This window comes from Benincasa hispida, chromosome 4 (genome assembly GCF_027475165.1).
Source record: "Benincasa hispida cultivar pf3 chromosome 4, pf3_genome.v1.1, whole genome shotgun sequence".
NCBI classification, from domain to species: domain Eukaryota; kingdom Viridiplantae; phylum Streptophyta; class Magnoliopsida; order Cucurbitales; family Cucurbitaceae; genus Benincasa; species Benincasa hispida.
In genome coordinates, this window is record NC_143481.1 from 20,121,347 (window position 1) to 20,143,042 (window position 21,696).

Sequence of the window (21,696 nt, forward strand, 5' to 3'; positions counted from 1 at the left end):
AATGACCTTTCCCAATTTCTTGGAAGTACAGTTGGCCCAAAAATTACCGTTTTGCCCTTATAGTTACATCTAACTCCTTAAGTACCACTGATCCCTCTAATGAACAATAAGTTATAATCTAACTATGATCAAATCCCTCTTGGATCAAGAATGGGTGTAGCCACTTTGTTCAAGCCCCGGAATCAGCCTTTAAGGGAGCAATTTATCTATTTACCACGATATCAATGAAGGAATGAATCCTGTCTTGTGTAGTTATGTTTCCAGCTCTCCAATCAGACGAATCTCCAAAATGGTAGGCATATTGAGTTGACGATCTTGCAAATCTCACCCATACAAATCAAAGGATCGCCTTCATAGGCAGAAGTTCACAACTTACTTACGATTTAGGTCATGTCACCTATGGTCATCTTGGTGAAACGTAAGTCTCTATTATTAATGATATTATATAATGAGATTGGTCATTTTGTGGTCTGGTCTTATACAAACTCTTTATATAGGATAGCCCTGCTTACATGTCTCCACATGAATGATCAGGATCAGATCATTTGTAGCACTATACTGTTGAGTTATATGTCATAAAACTCGCAGTTTGTAAAATTTAAACATATTCTATTTGCAATAAAGATGTTATTGAAGTTTTATGCAATAAAGCTGTTATTGAATATATAAATTGCACTAAATCCAATAAATTAAGATCCATGACTATTACATGAGTACTTGGACTTTATATGGAGACATAAGAGTGGATCGAGTTCAAGTAGATAGCCAAAGTGGTCTATAGTGTACGGATAAGATTGGGTACCTTATTCTCGGGACACTATCGAATGCGGCCCATTTTGTATTTAGTATAAAGGATGTGATCCTGATTTGTTCATGTGGAGACATGCGAGTGGGGCCGTCCTATGCAAAGAGTTTATATAAGACCAGATCAAGAAATTAGTCACTCTTACTTTATAATGTTGTTTACTGTTTAAGACTGACTGTTTTCAAAGCGATGACCAAGATAACTTAACCTTAATCCTAAGCTAACTATGAACTCGTTTTTATCTGGGATTATCCTTATATTTGCATGGGTGAGAGTTGACTCAATAGCGTTGGCTCAGTAAGCCCCCTATTTTAGGGGTAACACCAGGTAGATAGCTAGAGACGTAGGTGCAAGACAGAATTCACTCCTACCCACTTTTAGGGATAGTAGAGAGGTTGTTCCCTTAAGTACTAACTCCGGGTTGAACAAGGGGTTCCATCCTCTCATTGGCCCGAAAGAGACTCAGTTTCGTGATTGGATCACAAACCGATTGTTCATTAGAGGATCAACAAAACTTAAGAAGTAAGAAGTAATCTCGGGGGTAAAACAACTTTTGACCCAGCCTTATCACGAATAACTGTGAAGGGTCGACTTACTGATTATGGTTTAATCAAGTGGACAGAAATATATCTATAGTGAGGGTAGTGCAACTATTGGGCTTTAGTGAAGTGACTCAGTAGTTAACAAATGTTGGTTAATTGGGTTAGAGTTTAGCTGGTTAATCTCGGATCATTGGAGCCCATAATCTGTAGGTCAATTAGGTTTTCCTACTAGCTCACAAATGGATTAAATCTTAGAATAGCGTGATAAGAGAATTTGAAAACGTTCAAATTCAAATAAGGAAATTTTTAATTATATATGATATAATTTAATGTTTAATTATCGAATTAAACGAAATTGGAGAAATAAAAAATATTTAAATATAATTTAAATATTAATTACATGAATAGAGATTCATAGAATTGGTGGTTAGGTAATTTAATATTTGATGTTAAATTGTTTAGTTAATTATAAAAAAAAGTTAATTTTACTTAAAATTAATTATAGAATTAATATTTTTATGTAAAATTAAAGAATATTAATTATTAAATTAATACATTTTTGAAAATTTGATTTCAAGTTCTCATTAAAAATGGAAAAAAAATACATTAAGTGGGATTTTCCCACTTAAGACACCAAAATCCCACTATTAGACACCAAATTTTCCACTTTCTTAATTGCGATTTGGTGTCAATTTTCCATTAAATGAAGATGCATGATGTTGAACAAAATGGAGCTCATTTGGCTGAGATTGAAAAGACATGCAATTTTTTTTTTTTTAATGAAGAAGAGTTCTTGATCTTCTTCACATGATAACTCTCCACTTCTTAAAAATTTCTTAAATTAACTCACTTTGGGTTCCACCACCCAATCCAAGGTCCTAGAGAATAGTAGGGAAGATCAAGTGGTGGTCCACAAGGTTTTGGTGTGAAGATTCAAGCTAGATTTCAGTAATTGAAAAGTTCAACAAAGGTATGATTTCTGAAAACCTATTCTTTCTAATATGAAAAACCTTGCTAGATTGCTAAAATTGATGGAATTATAGTGTTTTAGATCCTTAATTGCTTCCGTATGTTGAATGTCAACTCCATTATTTACAACACTTATAACATCTACAAAGTGGGTTGTATCCATAGTGTCACTAAAATAAAGTATCCAACCTTATCCATCTACTACAAACTATTTAGGTTATCATTTAAACATGATCCACCCGTATGTTTCTACATACATTTTTAAATTACATAAAATAACCTATAATCTTAGTTTATTGGATTGAATATATGCTCATAAAATAATCATTACTTTAATAATAACAATTTATTAATACAAAATTTACAAATTACGTGAATACAAGAGAAAGAGAGATTTATGACACAAATTCTACAATTCTAACACGTAATATATATTTGATATGGTTCCCCATCAATTATCAAATATCTTGAATCCCTGATGGGTGCTATATTTACTGTACGATTTTCTGATTGTCGTTTTAGTGAGACAAAATTTTCAACATTAGGGGGAGGAATTAAGAAGTTGGAAAAAGAAATTATATGGAATGCATCGTTATTGTCTCATTTAGATCCCCGTACATATCAATGTTAACTTAAAATTCAAAAGATAATTCATTTGCCAAATATAGCAAATCAGTTACCATATGCATTTATAGATGCAAAGAAAGTAACTAAGTCACATTTACTAGCTGCAAATGTTCCACTGAAAAATGATATCCGAACACAGCAAGTTGTCAATAATGAGTCTGAAACACGCCAGAAGCGTGGTATACCAGAGGGTTCCAAAGATTTTTCTCGAAAAAGAAAAACAATAAATAGTCAAGAAGACTTGGTTGAGGACGTAAATACCCATGAAAAAATATTCGACATGACTAGTGAGGAAGGTGAAATACCTTAAGATAATAATGAGATTTCAATAAACTATGTCATGACAGGAAAAAGATGGAACCGAACTCATGTAGTTATTAACAACATTTTTGCATATACTATTACTCTTGATATTATATCTGAAAATGAGGATTCTGAATCAAAATTTGTTGAAGAATGTCAACATAGAAAAGATTGGCTTAAGTGGAAATAAACTATTGCAGTAGAATTAAACTCACTTTTAAAACGTCAGATTTTTGGATTAGTAGTCCAAACACCAAAAGGTATCAAACCTGTGGAATACAAATGGTTATTTGTGAAGAAAATAAATGAAAATACTGAGGTCACAAGATATAAAGTAAGCCTAGTTGCACAAGGTTTTTTACAAAGACCTGGTATGGATTATGAGGTGACGTATCCTCTAGTGGTAGATGCAATTACACTAAGATATTTAATTGGTCTGATTGTGTATAAAAGTCTAGACATGCATCTTATGGATGTAGTCACAACATATTTATATGGATCTCTTGATAACGATATTTATATAAGAATCCCATAAGGATTTAAGGTACCTAACATATAAATCAAATTCCTGTGTATTGTATTTAATAAAATTACAGAGATCGCTATATGGATTGAAATAATCAGGACGAATGTGGTACAATCGCCTGAGTGAATATTTTTGAAAGAAGGATATCAAAACAATCAAATATGTCCATGTTGTTTTTATAAAGAAATCATAGTCATGATTTGCTATTATAATTGTATATATTGATGACTTAAATATAATTGGGACTCCTGGAGAGCTTTCAAAGGCAATAGAATATCTTAAGAAAGAATTTGAGATGAAAGATCTTGGAAATTTTTTTTCCTTGGCTTGCAAATTGAGCATTTAGCAAAAGGGATATTTGTCCATCAGTCAATTTATATAGGAAAAGTTTTGATAAGATTTTATATGAACAAAGTACATCTATTGAACATTTCAATGGAGTTTGTTCACTAGATGTGAAGAAAGATATATTTCGACCTCGAGATGACAATGAAGAACTTGGTCCTGAAGTACCATATCTTAGTGTAATTGGTGCACTTATGTATATTGCTAATAATACAAGACCAGATATTGCATTTTCATTAAATTTATTAGCAAGATATAGTTCTTCTCTAACAAGAAGACATTGGAACGAAATTAAGCATATACTCAATTATCTCCGATGAATGATCGACATGAGTTTGTTTTATTCAAATAAATCAAATTTTGATCTAGTTGGTTTTTGCAAATTTTGAATATTTATTTGATCCCCACAAAGCTAGATCTCAAACAGGTTATCTGTTTATATGTGGAAGAACTATTATATCATGGCGGTCAGTGAAACAGACCATAACAACCACTTTCTCAAATCATGCTGAAATTCTTGCAATTCACGAGGCTAGTCGAGAATGTGTATGGCTAAGATCGACGACTCAACATATACATGAAACATGTGGTTTGAATTTTAATAAAAATCTTCCAACAATATTATACGAAGACAACACAACATGCATATCCCAAATCAAAGAAAGATATATTAAAGGAGATAGAACAAAAAATATTTCACCAAAGCTTTTCTACACTCATGATTTTGAAGAAAATGACGACATCACTATATAGCAAATTTGTTCGAAAGATAAGCTGGCAAACTTATTTACAAAGGCATAACCTACCGTAATCTTTGAAAAACTGGTGCACAACATTGGAATGCGACAATTCAGAGACTTCAAGTGATGTTTTCATGAGAGAGAGTAAATATATTGTATTTTCTTTAAAAGTATTAGATTATATTAAATATGTACTCTTTTTCCTTCATTAGGATTTTTTGTCCAATGGGTTTTTTTCCTAGTAAGGTTTTAACGAGACATATTTCATATATATAATGGGCATGTATGGGGGAATATTATAAATATTGTGATAATATATGCCCATAAGATGCTCATGTTTAATGTCCATTGACAATGTGTCATGCCCCCATTTTCCAAAGTGTTATCCATGTGTCTCAACATTATACATTATTAGTGTGCATGTAATCCACCTCTTACTTGCCAAATTGTCTATAAATAAAGGCATTTGGTAGGGTTTTGGAAGACACACACATAGAACAAATTTCAAAAGGTTTGGAGAAAGTAGAGAAATCCATAATTTGTTATTTTATTTACTTTTGTTATTTATTTTATTTTATATATTTATATATACTATGTCTAAAAATAAATATTTATTTATTTTATTATTTATTTCATATATTTATATTTATTTATTTATTTTAATATTATATTTTATTGGTATATGTATTTCCGTTGTGCTCCTCAAATTCACAACAGAAATCACTTATCATAGCAAATTTATGAGATTTTGACCCGAAACTAATAATAGTACTTCTCAAAATTTTGTTATCAACAACTTTTAGGATTTAATGACTGAAATTTGTAATGCTTTTATAAAGTTGAGTGAGAAATTTTCTATTATTATTATAATGAAATAAAATAATAATAATAATGTCAAATATTGAATGATATGATTATGTCTATATTATAGAAAATTTGCTATTGAAGCATAATTTAATAGATTTTATCAAAACTTGCATACTTGAAACAAACAATTACTTAATTCATTTAACACAGTCAATCTAAATAGAGTGATTTTAAAATTGTTAAAATTTTAGGTCCATTGGATAATTATTTAATTTTTTTTATTTTTATTTTTGAAAATTAAGCCTATTTCCTCCACATTTCTTACAAAGATTTGTATCTTTCTTGAGTACAATTGTTGAATTCAATTTCAGAAAACAAACATAACTTTTTGAAAGCTATGTTTTTAGTTCTCAAAATTTGACTTGGTTTTTAAACCATTGATGAAAAGTAGATAGGAAAAAATACCTTTTTAGTCCCCAAATTTTTTGGAATAGATATGTTTGGTCCCTGAAGTTTTAAATTAGTCATTTTAGTCCTTAAGTTTTCAATAATAGGTTTAAAAGGTTCTATTCATTAAAAGAACGTGCGAGCAGGGGTGTCCTATACAAAGAGTTTGTATAAGACTTGGACCATGAGATGACTAGACTCTGTATATAACGTCGTTGATACTAGAGACTTGCATCTCACCTAAACGATCATAGGTGACACGACCTCAATCCTGAGCATTTTCGGAACTCTTGCCTATGAGGGCGGTCATTTGATTAGTATGGGTGAGAGTGGCCAGATTTCCAACTCAACATGCCTACCTTTTTGGGGACTTGTCTGATCTGGGAGCTAGGAACTCAATCCACAAGATGGAATTCACTCCTTTCTCGAAGTATGGATAAGTAGAGAGATTACTCCCTTAAGGGCTGATTCCAAGGCTTGAACATAGTGGCCATAGTTTCTCTTTGGAAAAGAAGACTCGGTCATAGTCGAACTATGACTTATGTTCATTAGAGGGACCAGTGGTATTGTAGGAGATAGATGTAACTATAGGGGCATAACGGTTATTGGTCCAGCTGTACTTACGAGCGATCTGTAAAGGGTTGTCGTACTACTGATTGGTTAAGATGGACACATAATATATCTGTGTAAGGAGAGTTCAGCTGTCGATCTTTAGTGGAGTGCCTGGCAGTTAACGGATGGTGGATTCCTTGACTAAAGAGTTTAGTCAGTTATTCACAAACCGTTGGAGTTTCGAGCTACAGGTCCATGAGGTCCCCTTGGTAGCTCAATGGATTCAATTGAGGATCAGTTCTTGGTGTTGATTTGAAAAGATCAACTTGACAAGAGGTATTTTGATTATGTGTTTCGATTTGATGTATGAGATACATCTAGTGGATGATTGATGTAAATGAGATTTACATTAAATACCATGGAATAGAAAAAGAACTATGGTTTATATGTTTCATCAGATGAAATATTAAAACTATAGGTTATAAATATAGTATGATAAGTTGGTTATCATTTATATTTATAATAATATTAATTATTGGATAATTAATTCTTTTTTTTTAATAACCAAGTGAGTGAGTGGTTATTGGAATCATGGTAACCATGAGTTTAAAAGGAAAAGTGGTTTTCCTATTTTGAAAAGAAGTTTTTACAAAAGGTTAAAAAAAAGTTTTTGAGATTTCTCTGGCAAAAAGGGATCTCACGGTAGTCGTCAAGTAAATACAGATTTACTAAACGATTGTGCAGTGGCGAGCTAAACGATCGTGCAGTATTTACTAAACGATCACTTAGTTTTGCTAGATGATCGCTTGTCCTAAGTAAACGATCGTGTAGTGTCTGTAGGCGACGGACCGAGCTAAATGATGAGCTAAATGATCGCATAGCTTTCGTTAGACGATCGCTTAGCTTTATCTAAATGATTGGGCATCGACCTATACGATCGATCTCCACCATCTCCCACTTTCCCAGTCGTGTACACGATCGATGTTTCCTCCTTCGTTTGCCTGATACCAAGTTCGCATAGAGCCCACCCTCTTGATTCTCACACCGAGAAGACCAAGGTAGCCTTGTTGGTGGTGTCAGACCCAACTGAACACCGTCAAGGTTTTCTGGAGGCTGTTTGTGGTTCTGTGGAGGCCATTCGTGTTGCTGAGGAGTTCGTGACCGAGGTGATCATTGAGGACGAGCACGAAGTGTTCGTGCTGTGTTCGCTGCGATGTTGCAGTCGTGTAGATTGAGTGTTCGAGGTTGCTGTTGTTCGAGCGTTCTTAAGCAATGGAGCGTGGAGACGCATCTGCAAATGTTCGTACAGTTTTCCCTTTGAGCATTTGTAGTTATTCATGCTATAATTTCTGTATGAATTGTATAACCATTTGTTTGAAGTTGACTGTAAATACATTGTTCATTCATGATTGTGATTTGGAATAATCTTGCTTCCGCTGCTCATGAAAATCTCGCTTCTGATTTCCTTCACATTTTACCCCTGTAAATACATCTTGCTCCTTAAATCACCACTGATCTTGTATTAAACAATTGGTTTATAGTCCAACTAATAAACCATGTCCCTTTCGGCCATGAGAGGGTGGGTCCCCTTTATTCAAGACCAGGAATCAGTACTTAAAAGAACAACCTATCTACTAACTCTAAATGGGTAGGAAAGAATTTCATCTTGCAGAACTATGTCCCTAGCTATCTATCCGATCTTATCCCCAAAATAGGAAGCTTGTTGAGCAATGTTGTTGAACTATTCTCACCTAAGCAGATCAAAGGATAATCTCGAATAAACAGGAGTTCCTAGTTAGCTCAGGATTAAGATCAAGTTACCTTAGATCATCGAATTGAAATAGTCAGTCTTAATAGTAAACGGTCATTATAAAGAAAAGAGACTATTTCGTGGTTCAGTCTTATACAAATGTTTTTTATGTAGGATGCCTCCATTCGCATGTCTCCACATGAACAATTTCGAGATCACATCATTTGTATCAATATACAAAGTAGGCTACATCCATAGTGTCCCCAGGATGAGGTATCCAATCTCATCCATATACTTATAGACCCTTTTGGCTATATACGATAACTTAATCTTGTTTTATGTCTCTACATAAAGTTAAAGTATTCATACTATAACTATGGATTCGTTTATTGGATTTTATAATGTAATTTCAATAACACTTTTATTGAATAAGTTCTTCAACAATACTTTTATTGATTAATAGAATATGTTTCCAAATATATGAACTTCAAGTTTTAGGACATTCCCAATAGAGCAGGCATTTAGACAACTCAAGAATTAATTGAGCTCAGCTCAGCTCCTTTCCAAGCTCGTCCCTATGAAGAACTTTTCTTGTATCTTTCCATGTTTGATTCTACAATTAGTTCTATCCTAATCAAGAAGGATGAACATCCATAGTCACCAATATACTACACAAGTAAGTCAATGGAAGGGATGGAAACAAGATACCCTTAAGTAGAAAAGTTTTCCCTTTCCTTAATGGTGTTAGCCCTAAGGTTACACCCATACTTTTAAGCGCATAAGGTAATGGTTTTAACTAGTTTTCTATTACAACAGGTGCTGCAAAAGCCAGAGGCGTCAGGTAGATTGATGAAATAGGTAGTCGAGTTTGGTGGGTACGATAGCCAATTTTTCCCTCGAGCTACAATGAAGGGTCAAGCTGTAGCTGACTTTGTCACTGAGTTCATTCCACATGCCTCCCTTGGTGACAACATGGTAGTGCACATGATGGATGGGTCGTCCAATAGAAAAGGTTGCAAAGTTGGTTTGTTGTTGTTGTCACTGGAAGACGGATGCCTTGAGTATGCTTTAGGTTTAAGTTTCGAGCCTCAAATAATGAGGCAGAATATGAAGCACTCTTGGCTAGGCTACGACTAGCTGTTGGAGTTGGAGTCACCAACTTAATTATTTCTAGTGATTCCCAATTTATTGTCAATCAGATAATTGAGATGTACTAGACCAAAGATCGTAGGATAGTTGTTTATCTAATAGAAGTCATAAAGGTGTTGAGCTCATTTAACAAATGCGAGATAAAACAAATACTGCGATCTCAGAATGCTAACGTCGATTCCTTAGCCCGGTTAGCAGTGGCTTATGATGCTGACCTAAGTAGAATGGCACCTATGGAGGTTCTGAATGCACCTAGCATATTAAGAGAGGAAGTTATAGAGATAGAGGACCAAGATCAGGTCTCATCACAATTGGATGACCCCCTTAATCAAGTATCTCGAATGAGAGGTATTGTCAGATGATAAAGTTGAAGTTCTACGGTTAAGATGCAAGATCGGCCACTATGTGATAAATAATGGCAAGTTGTACAAGAGAGGATATTCTCCCCCTCTTCTAAAATGTGTTGATTCAGATGAGGCCAATTACATCATGTGGGAGATTCACGAAGGAGTATGTGGAAATCACTCTGAGGCTCGATCCCTCGCGAAGAAAATAATTCGACAAGATTATTATTGGCCCACCTTGGCTCGAGATGTATGTAAGTTCACCACGCCTTGTGATTGATGTCAGAGGTTCGCAATTGTACCTAAGTAGCCCCTCGACCTTATTACAAACCTTATGAGCCCTTAGTCTTTCACACAATGGGGAATTGACCTAATTGGACCAAGTTCACTGTTGTTACTATTGATTTCACTAAATAGGTAGAGGCTGAAGCTCTACTGACAATTATTGAACAAAAAATAATCAACTTCATCAATGTCAATTCGACATACCACATGTCCTGATTACTGAAAATAGTAGTTGGTTTGATAATATGGCATTTCGTAATTTTGGGCCGATCTTAACATTAAGTATTTTTTTCATCTCTAGCCCATCTGCAAGCTAATAAACAGGTAGAAGCTATCAATAAAATCATCAAACAAAATCTCAAAGCTAAGTTAGAATGATTAAAGGGGTTATGGCTTGAAGAGCTGTTGAAAGTATTTTTTTCTCACTTGCGTTTGGGGCAGAAGTTGTAGTACCAGTAGAGATTGGAATTCCTTCACCTAGGATCGAAAAATTCGATCTAGCTAAGAATGATGAAGCACTTTGTTTAAATCTAGATCTCTTAGAAGAACATTGTGAGACTATACATCTTCGGGTCACAAAATATAAAAATCGGGTTACTCGATATTATAACTTCCGTGTGCACAAGCGAATCTTTAGAGTAGGTGACTTAATTCTTAGCTGAGTTATGCCTAACACTAAGGATCCTAGCAGTTGAGCTTTGGGACCAAATTGGGAGGGCCCTTATCAAGTGGACAAGGTTATTCGACTTAGAACATATAACTTGATTGACCTGAGTGGAAAAAGCTTACCTCACTCGTGGAATGCTGAATATCTGAAAATTTATTTTCAGTAGATTTCTCTTTATGTTTTTGTAATGAATGATTTTGTATTTTTTTCAACTTTGCTTCATGATTGCAACAAAAGTTTCACAACTTTTTTTTAATTCAAGAGATGAGAGTTGTCTTTTTAAAGTTTGCAACGAACATTTTTAGTCTTCTAATTTACTCAAGAACAAGATTCTTTCTCTTATGAAGAAAATTACTATTGCATGAATGGGGGACAAAGAGTACTCAAAGAAATGGTTGAAACTACAAGCTCTGATAGGTCAAGCTGCAAGCTCGACCTATAAGCAAAGGCATGATATGAGTTTGAATAAGTAAAAGCTAAAAGGACAAGTCTTAATAAGTCGAGCTGTGAATAAAAGTCGGACACAAAGATCCACAACAAATACAAAAATTTCAAATTTCATTTAGCTAAGCTACAAGCTGGAGCTGTCAGCCCAGCTGCAAGCAAGTTTACAAGCTCCAATAAAAATAAAATAAAATAAAAAACATCAAGCCCAATGACAACCCACTAGAATTACAAGTTAGGGAATTTATTTTTATTAAAAAGTATTCACCTACATTCCCGATATCACCAAGATCTGCCAAAGTTCTTGAATCAAGAAAATCAGAGACATCTGGAAGGAATGTATCAATGAAGTTATGCTGAGAGGCAGTTAGCAAGAACTGGCTAGCAAAAACATCCATGTTATCGAGACCTCGGGTTTCATAATCTCGCCAAGTATCAACTTGGGATTAAACGAAGCTATAGTCATCGTTAGGGTATTTCACTTTAATAATGCTCATAGCTAGTATAACCCCATATTAAAGGTAGTCATCCTCCATCTGACAGTATGCTTCCGTCTTTTGGATAACTTCGGACCTAATAACTTGGCTCAACTTCTTGCAGTTTAGTGTTAGTTGTGGATAACTTCTCCTTTAGCATCATACTGATATTGAAGTGTCACCAAAGATTCTTGAGAGTGGGCAAGCTTGGTGGATGCCTCAGCATACAAAGTTGAAACTCGGTTAAATTCCCCTCGAGAGAAAATTTTTCCTAAGAATTTCCATCTTCTCACATAATCTCGTCTGGTTTTGTTTATGAAATTCCATATCGTCGTTTAATTTCTTGCAAGATATCAACATCTCTTAGGATGCTTATAAGAAAAACGAGAAAGATGAGAATATGTATATAACTAGTTGAAAAATTTAAGAGTGCGATCTAATAGAGTCCCTTACCATGCGAAGGTACTATTGGGCCTGTACAATACCCGACCTTGGGTCGGCATGCTATCGAGTTGGCACTTTTTGTTTACATTGGACCATTGGCCCATAGCTCGAGTTAGGTATGCAGCTTCGTTACTTTTAGATTTTTATGGTCCATTGAAGTCAAAAGGATATGTAGAGAACGCGAGGGGGTTGGAATTATAATTGTTTGGTTAGAGATATTGTGATAAGGAAAAATATGAATGCATGGGTGTTGAGAAGGTGGTTTTTCGGATGGACTTTGAATGGAATCAGACTCCATCCCTGCACCCATAGAAATTATAGGAATGGAGTTTGATGGGCGAATTTTGAGAATGCACACACTAATCCCTAATTTGGCCTCCATTCTTTGGCTCATAGTTTTGTGAGGAGCCATTTTTGAAAAAATGGGTTAGATGAAGCTTCAAAGTAATTCTACATAGCTATCTGTGTTAAAAAAAAAACACACAGAGAGAGAGAGAGAGAGAGAAGAAGAAAACCAGTTAAACCAGTATGTGTTGAGTGGTCTAACTCAAAGATGTCAAGAAGTTCTTGTTGAACCAAGCTCGAACCGTAACGGAGCAGGTTGTCAGTCAAAAGAATTGAATCTCAGAAGGTAGAAATTGCACTAGTCAAGGCAAGCTTGGGATCAACTATACAAAGCAAAAAAAACTTGTCAGAATAAGTTGTAATAGTCAATCTCGATTGTCCAAAACACAATCGTCCAAAACATGAGCCAGTCGCCACTCTTGAAAAACCATTGTTTGTTCTACTCGTTTTTGGTAGTCGAACATGAAACGATGTAATTTCCTTTGCGAATAGTAACATAATAAAACTTAGATGAAGATTCTATTTTCTTGAGAGTATGAAGGTACATAAATTCCTCCATCGTAATAGGATTTGGGTTCCCTAGTTTAAACTAAAGAACGTAACAACCTAGTAACACACAATAAGAGTTCAGAAATAGTTGAAAAGGTGTCACGTTTATGTAAGCTAGAAACTATTGAATAAAAAGATAGAGTGGAAGCCTAACTCTATAGGTGAACATGGCAGGATAAAAAGCTACTTCACCTAAAGGCGGGTTAGATGGATCCTCACTTAAGGAAGGGGTTCTCTTGTGCACCGAGTCGGGAATTTTAAACTTATTTTTAAGGAAATTTAGAATACCTATGGTTAAGGGACACGAGGAGGGAGCGTGGGGAGATAGATCGTCATTTTGGAATCCACATTCCCTCTAGATACGATTTTGAGGCCTTTGATTGGGAATGAAATCAATATTATTGGAGTCAGTTGACACATTGATCCTAGAGTCTAAGGCTTAGATGTCCTCCATGAGCAAGAATGAGCTAAGTAGGAAATTACCTTAAGAAATAGTGGAAGAAAGATGAAAAAGGGAGTGTGATGGATTTTGGTGGTCAAATGAATCTCTTTTTTATGAGGATATTTGGCATGAAGAACAAAGAAAAGTTTTACCAAGGCCAAGCTGAAGCAATGAATGCCTTTGAAGTTTGAGAAAGAATTATTGAGTTTGGCTCCGTTTATAGGCTATACACAGCCCAGCTCGAGAGAGGAGCAACTGTGGAGGGTAAAACTAAACTTAGTTATTATGTTAAAGCTAAGGTTCGAGCAAAGGTAATTGAGCTGAGAAAATGACCTTAGTTGGCTTGACCCATTTGAACTAAGAAAGCAAGGTGAGCTAAGAGACCGAGTTAAGAAAGCAGGTCAAATTGAGAAAGGCAATTCGAGCTTATAGAATAGCTTGAGCTAGGAGGCCGAACCAATAAGCTTTTAGGTGACTTTAGTCATCTAAAAGCAGTGGTGAATACTAGTTTGTTATACAAATGATTTAAATTAGTATATATATACAAAAATAGTGTTGATTGCCAAGTCGACCCCCCAAAAGAAGCTAACTCTATGAAAGTTTCTGTTTTGTATTACCCACTTGAGTCTAATATTTCCCCCAAATATTAAGGACTCGTTTGGTAATCATTTTGTTTTTGTTTTTGGTTTTGAAAATTAATTCTATAGACACCACTTCCACCTCCATGTTATCTACTTTTTAGGAATCGTTTCAAAAACCAAGAAAAAATTTAAAAACTAAAGAAAAAATGTAGCTTTTAAAAACTTGCTTTTGTTTTTTGAGATTTGGCTAAGAGTTCAACCATTGTACTTAAGAAAGATATAGATTATTGTAAAAAAATGAGGAGAAAATACGCTTAATTTTTAAAAACCAAAAATAAAAAACAAAATGGTTACCAAACGAGGACTAAATTAAGGGACAGTTGCAAATATAAACATTAAACCCAAAGTATTAGCAGATATAACATAATATAAAAAAATTTGCAAATATGGCCAAATTTAAATAGTCTATTTGCATGTTAAATTTAAATATGAACTTCTATTTGTTCGAGATTATCCTTTGATCTTCAAATGGTGAGAGTAGTCCAACAACACTACTCAATAAGCTTACTATATTGGGGATAAGACCAAATGAATAGCTAGAGACATAGCCTTGCAAGATAAAATTCGCTCCTACCCTATTTAAGATTAGCAGATAGGTTGTTCTCTTAAGTACTGGCTTCAAGTCTGAACAAATGGGGCCCCGCCTTCTCATGATAGAGAAAAGATTTGATTCATAAAGATTATGAATCAAAATTGGTCACTAAAGGATCAGTAGAAACTTAAGGAACAAGATGTAGTCACAGGGGTAAAACAGTATTTTTGACCTAGCTATGATTACGAACAATCTGTGAAGGATCGACTTACTGATTATGGTTATTAAGTGGACATAATATATCTCCAGTGAGGGGAGTTCAACTATAGGTTATAGTGGAGTTTCCCATTGTTAACGAATGGGTTTAGATCGAACTAATGAGTTTAGCCGATTAATCTTGAATCATTGGAGGCCATGATATGTAGGTCCAACAGGTCCCCCTACTAGCTCGTAAATGGATAATTTTTAGGGTAGCTTGAGAAATTAATTTGAAACGTTCAAATTAAACAGAACAAGAGAATATATATTTAAATATGATATAAATATATGAAGATGATTATTGTGCAAAAATTAATTTAATACTTGATATTGAATTAATTTAAGAAAATCATTTTTTGAATTAAAATGGTTTTAAATCATTTTTTTTAAAAGAAAATGGAAAATCGTTTTGCATGGTTGTATAAAATGGAAAATGAATTTTCTCCATTACCTTCATCTTTAAGCTCACACAAAAGCATTATCCTCTCTACTTTGATTCTCCAAGAATGAGCTGCAAGCCATGCACTCATCTCTTTGCATGTTTATCTACTATATATAAAGAACATTGGAGTTGTTGGAGAGGGATGAATGAATAATTTTGAGAGAAAATTTTTTGTGAAGAAGAAACTGTCTTCTTCAATCGGTTGCTGTGAGGTTTTATTGTTTCTTCACATCTTCAAGCTATTCTTGAGTCCCACAACTCTGCCTAAAGCTCCAAGAGCATAGTAGGGAAGGCTTTGAGGTGGTTCACGGTGACATCAACTGAAAATAGCAGCTGTACAAACGTTTTCTTGGATAGTTTATCAAAGGTATGTTCTGAAAAACCCACTTTTTTGAAGAGCATGCTTTAGTTTTATCCAAAATTTATGAATTAGAATGCTTATGGATCCATGATACTCCTGCTGCATGTTATTTAACTCTTTCAATTGGTATCAAAGCATCTTTTAAGCTTTCAATTCGGTCTAATTTTGGCAAGGTGGGTGTTTTTTTCCTGAGATATATGAAATTGATGCATTGCTATGGTTTTCTCTGTTTTGGCATCTTAATTTTCTTTAATTTCTCAATTAAATTTGTAATTGGATCTTGTTTGATGAGCATTTATGTGTTAGAAAAAGTTTATAATTTATTTGGAGTCACTAGAGTTGAAATTAAGATGTAATTGAAGAAACAAGCGAAGGAGGTCGAGCTACTGTTCCAGATTTTTCAGTTTTTGCTTAAATTTGTTGCTGAGGTCCAGTTGCTAAACAATCGTTTAGCTCTAGACGTTACACGATGAGAAGAAAAGTTAGACGATCGTATAGTAATATGTGCTGGCGTTGTGATGTTGAACACTAAACAATCATGTATCTGCGAGAGCTAAGCGATACGTTCATTTGCTATACGATAGCATTACGCGATCGTTTAGTTTTGTTGTGGGAACTAGACGATACGCTGATTTTGCTAAACAATGGCACTATATGACTGTTTAGCAATGATGCACACTAAGCGATGCGATGAAGTACTATGCGATAACACTGAGCGATTGTTTGGTCGCGGAGCTAAGCGATCGTGTAGATAAATGTTATGCGACGCGATGATATTCTATACGATAGAGCTATGAAATCGTTTAGCTACGACGGATACTAAACGATGACTTGAATGCGCTGGGCGATGGTGTTATGCAATCGCTTAGTACGATGCGATGGAGCTAAGCGATTACATTGCGATGGAACTAAGCGATCGTTTAGTCTTATGTGATAGAGCTAAATGATTGTCTAGCTTTCAGCGAACACTATGAGATCTTATACTTCCTCTCAACCCAAGGCGACGACACTAGACGATTACCTCCAGGCGTTACACGATCGGCCTTAGCAACATATTGAGGTTGGACCGAGAGCAACCGTTCGACCGATTTACTTAAGGTTCAATCTGGTTCAGCCTCAAATGTTTGTGGTTGGTCTGGTTCAGGCTTTGTTGGTCCGGTTCAGAATCGTCTAGCCCAGTTCAAGTTGTTTTGGGTTCGGTTTGGAGCGATTTGAGCGTTCAAAGACATTTATGAAGTTGTTTGTAATTGTTAGCTATTTGTTTTCTTGTTTATGCCAAAACGAAAACCATAACAGTTAGTATTTAATTGTTTATGCATGAGATGTATGTGATGATTAAATAATTTCATGTATATGCATACAGTATGCCATGTAGATTTAAGACCCCACCGTAGGAAGCATGTTACATGCATTGACAGTATGTTGTAATTGTTATAGTATATAGTATGCATGTTAGGGTTATGTTTAATATAATAGGTATATTAGATACCTTTGTTGAATGTTGTGGATGTTAAGCATTTTAAATTTTGTAAGTTGTTATAAAATCGGTTAGACGTTTAAAATCCATAACAAAGAGCAGCTGCATGTTTACTTAGGTTAACAACTAATTTTAAACGTTAAAATAGATTTTTGCCTTATAAAATACAGTTACAAACATATCGATTCATAAACCTGTCTAAGGCTGGGGGTATTTAAGTTGACGGTTTACGGAACACCTCCTTCCTGGGGATTATGACCAAACTATTAAAAGTTGTTAACTAATTTTGTGAGTTTGCGTGAGCGATGTGAGGTAATAAAATGGTTTATCACCTAGATATTGTAGGTTAAATCCAATTATAAGAGTTATATTTGGATAAACCACTTAGACTTAGGTTGTATGAAATAAGTTGTCATGCTTAAGTAAATTACCCAAACATATAGAACACTTCAGTGGGAGATTAACAATATATTTGATATATAGTTATTAGCTCTCACGTCCTCAAGAGTTCACACCATGACATCCATGCTCGACTTCTTGTCGATTTTACCTCGACTGCTTCATATGGAAAGTGTTTGCATGGGTCAATAATAAGGTGAATGAGGGAAGTCCCCCTACTAGCTCGACTGCTCCATTAGTTAACGAATGGAGATTAATTTGGTCTAATGAGTTTAGCCAATTAATCTTAGATCGTTGGAGCCCATGATTTGTAGGTCCGCAAGGTCCCTCTATTAGCTCGTAACAGACTAGCTCTAGAATAGCGTGATAAGTTAATTTGAAACGTTCACATTAGAATTAAGGGAATTAGTAATTATATAAGATATAATTATGTTTAATTTTAGAATTAAACGGTATAGGAGAATTTATATATTTAAATATGATTTAAATATATAAAGATGGATATGGGTTAAAATTAATTTAATATTTGATATTAAATTAATTAAGTTTTATTTATTAATTAATTAATTTATGAAATAAATTAATTTTTCATTTTAAAAATCAAATAGATTTTTTAAACCAAAATTTGATTTTTGGATAAAATAGAAAAAGGAAAAGAAAACAAAAATACAAAATAGAAAAATGGTTTTTTCCATTATCCATCACTTAACTAGCTCACACATGAAGTAACTATTTTGCCTTGTCTTTTCCAAGTATGAGTTGCAACACATGCAACTCTTCTCTTTGCATGTTGATGTGCAATATAATGAGAAGATTGGAGTGAAAATCGGCCATGAAATCAAAAGGTTTTTGAGAGAAAAATTGGTTTGAAGAAAGGTTCTTCAACCATGTTGCAGTAGTGAGCTTTTCTCCTTCATCCCTTGATTCAAGCTAGTTTTGAGTCCCACAACCCAATCTAGAGCACCAAGAGAATAGTGGGGAAGATCTTGAGATGGTCTACAACAAGATATGGAGAAGATTGCAGCTAGAGATGGAGCTTTGAAGAAGTTCTTCAAGAGGTATGCCTAGAAACCCATTTTTCTATAGAAGCATGCTTTATATTATGCCAAAATTAGTGAATTTGAATGCTTAGATGATCCTTGTGCTTCCACTATAATTGATACAATCCTACAGAGGGTTACTCAAATTGAAAATCAAATATCAATTTAATATTAGTAATAGATGATTTGAGGTTTGCGTTAACAGAGGAGCGTTCTCTACTTCCCAGTTCAATGGCAACCCGAAATGTTCGGGATGTTTATGATAGGTGGGTAAGGGCGAACGAAAAAGCTCGGGCCTATATCTTGACGAGTATATCTGATGTACTCAACAAGAAACATGAGGTCATGCCCACAGCTCGTGAGATCATGGCATCATTACAGGAGATGTTCGGGCAATCGTCATCGTCTATTAGACATAAAGCCATCAAATATGTGTATGTGACACGTATGAAGGATGGGACCAACGTAAGAGAACATGTTCTCGACATGATGGTCCATTTTAATATCGCAGAGGCTCACGGGGCCATGATAGACGAAACAAGTCAAGTGGGCATGACATTGGAATCTCAGAGAGCTATCTACCGTTCAAGACAAATGCTGTCATGAACAAAATCACTTATAACTTAATGACGTTGTTGAATGAATTTCAAATTTATTAATCGATGATGAAACTTAAGGAAAAAGAAATAAATGTTATTTCTAAACCGAAAAAGTTTTACAAAGGGTCTACGTCTAGTACGAAACCCATTGATGATAAGAAAACTGGTTTTTCTTCTTCTTCTAAAGATAAAACCGTACAGATGAAAAAGAAAGGAAAAGGGAAAAAGAAAACCGATGCGAAGAAAAATAAAAACAAAACTCCCAAGGGAAAATGTTTCTATTGTGGTGAGGTTGGGCATTCAAAGTGTAATTGCCCAAAAATATGTAACTGAAAAGAAAGCAGAAAATAATAAACAAGGTAAATATGATTTACTAGTTGTTGAAACATGTATAGTGGAAAATTCTCACCTTACCTGGATATTAGATTCAGGCGTCGCTAATCATGTTTGTACTTTTCTACAGGAAACTAGTTCTTGGAGAAGACTTTCTGAATATGAGATGACTTTCAAGGTGGGCACATGTGAAGTCATTTCAGCTGAAGCAGTGGGAGATGTGAAGTTGTATTTTGGAGATTCTTTTATCTTACTCAAGAATGTGTTCTTTGTACCTAAGATGAAAAGAAATCTGATCTCCATTTCTTGTCTTTTAGAGAATATGTACAGTGTATCTTTTGAATATAATGAAGTGTTTGTTTATTCAAGAGGTGTTTATATTTGTTCTGCTAGACTTGCAAAGAACTTATACATATTACAACAACCAGAAGTAAAAGCTATTTTAAATATAGAGATATTTAAAATGGTTGAAACTCATAATAAAAAGCGAAAATTTTCTCCTAACACCTATCTTTGGCATCTCAGGCTTGGTCACATTAATCTCAACAGGATTGAGAGATTGGTAAAAAATGGTCATCTAAATCAGTTAAAAAACAGTTCCCTACCTCTATGTGAATCATGTCTTGAGGGAAAAATGACGAAAAGATCTTTTTCTGACAAAAGTCTTCGTGCCAAAAAACCTCTTGAACTTATAGATTCAGACCTTTGTGGTCCGATGAATGTTAAAGCTCGAGGAGGATATCAGTACTTCATCAATTTTATTGACGATTACTCTTGTTATGGCTATATTTACTTAATCAGTCACAAGTCTGAAACTCTTGAAAAGTTCACAAAATTTATGGCTAGACTGAAAATCAGTTAAGTAATAGAATTAAAACATTTCGATCTGATTGAGGTGGTGAGTATATGGATTTGCAATTCCAGAACTATCTAGTAGATCATGGGATTCAATCCCAACTCACAGCACTTAGAACACCACAAAAAATGGTGTTGCAAAAAGAAGAAATCAAACCTTGTTGGACATGGTTCGGTCTATGATAAGTTATGCTCATTTACCTCAATCTTTTTGGGGATATGCAGTATAGACTGCAGTTTATATTCTGAACGTTGTTCCATCCAAAAGTGTTTCAGAAACACCATATCAATTGTGGAAAGAACGCAAAGCAAGTTTACGTCATTTCCATTTCTGGGGTTGTCCAACACATGTGTTGGTACAGAATCCTAAAAAATTGAAAATACTTCGAAATTATGCCTATTTGTTGGATATCCCATGGAAACAAAAGGAGGATACTTTTATGATCCCCGAGAAGATAAAGTGTTTGCATCGACAAATGCAACTTTCTTGGAAGAGGATCATATTAAAAATCATCTACCTCGCAGTAAACTAATATTGCAAGATGTCTAAAGATACTACAGAAAAATCAACAAGAGTTGTTGATCAAGCTGGTCCATCAACAAAAGTTGTTATCCCGTCACGTCCATCCCAAAAGTTGGGAATGCCTCGTCATAGAGGGAGGGTTATTCAACAACCTGAATGCTACATGGGTTTAGTAAAAACTCAAAACATAATACAAGATGATGGTTTAGAGGATCCAATAACCTTTAAGAAGGCAATAGAAGATGTTGACAGGGAACAATAGATAAAAGCCATTGACGATGAAATGGAGTCTATGTACTTCAACTTAGTCTGGGAACTTGTAGATCAACCACAAGGTGTTACACCTATAGGTTGTAAGTGGATCTACAAGAGAAAACAAGACCAAACTGGCAAGGTACAGACTTATAAAGCCAGGCTCGTGGCAAAGGGTTTTACCCAAAGAGAAGAAGTTGATATGAAGAAAATTTTTCTCCTGTTGCCATGATTAAATCAATAAGAATACTTCTTGCCATTGCCACATATTATGACTATGAAATATGAAAAATGGATATCAAAATAGCTTTCTGAATGGCTATCTTGATAAAAGTATTTTTTATGTCTCAACTAGAGGGGTTCGTCGAAACAGGACAGGAACAGAAAGTCTGTAAGCTTAATCGATCCATTTATGGATTGAAACAA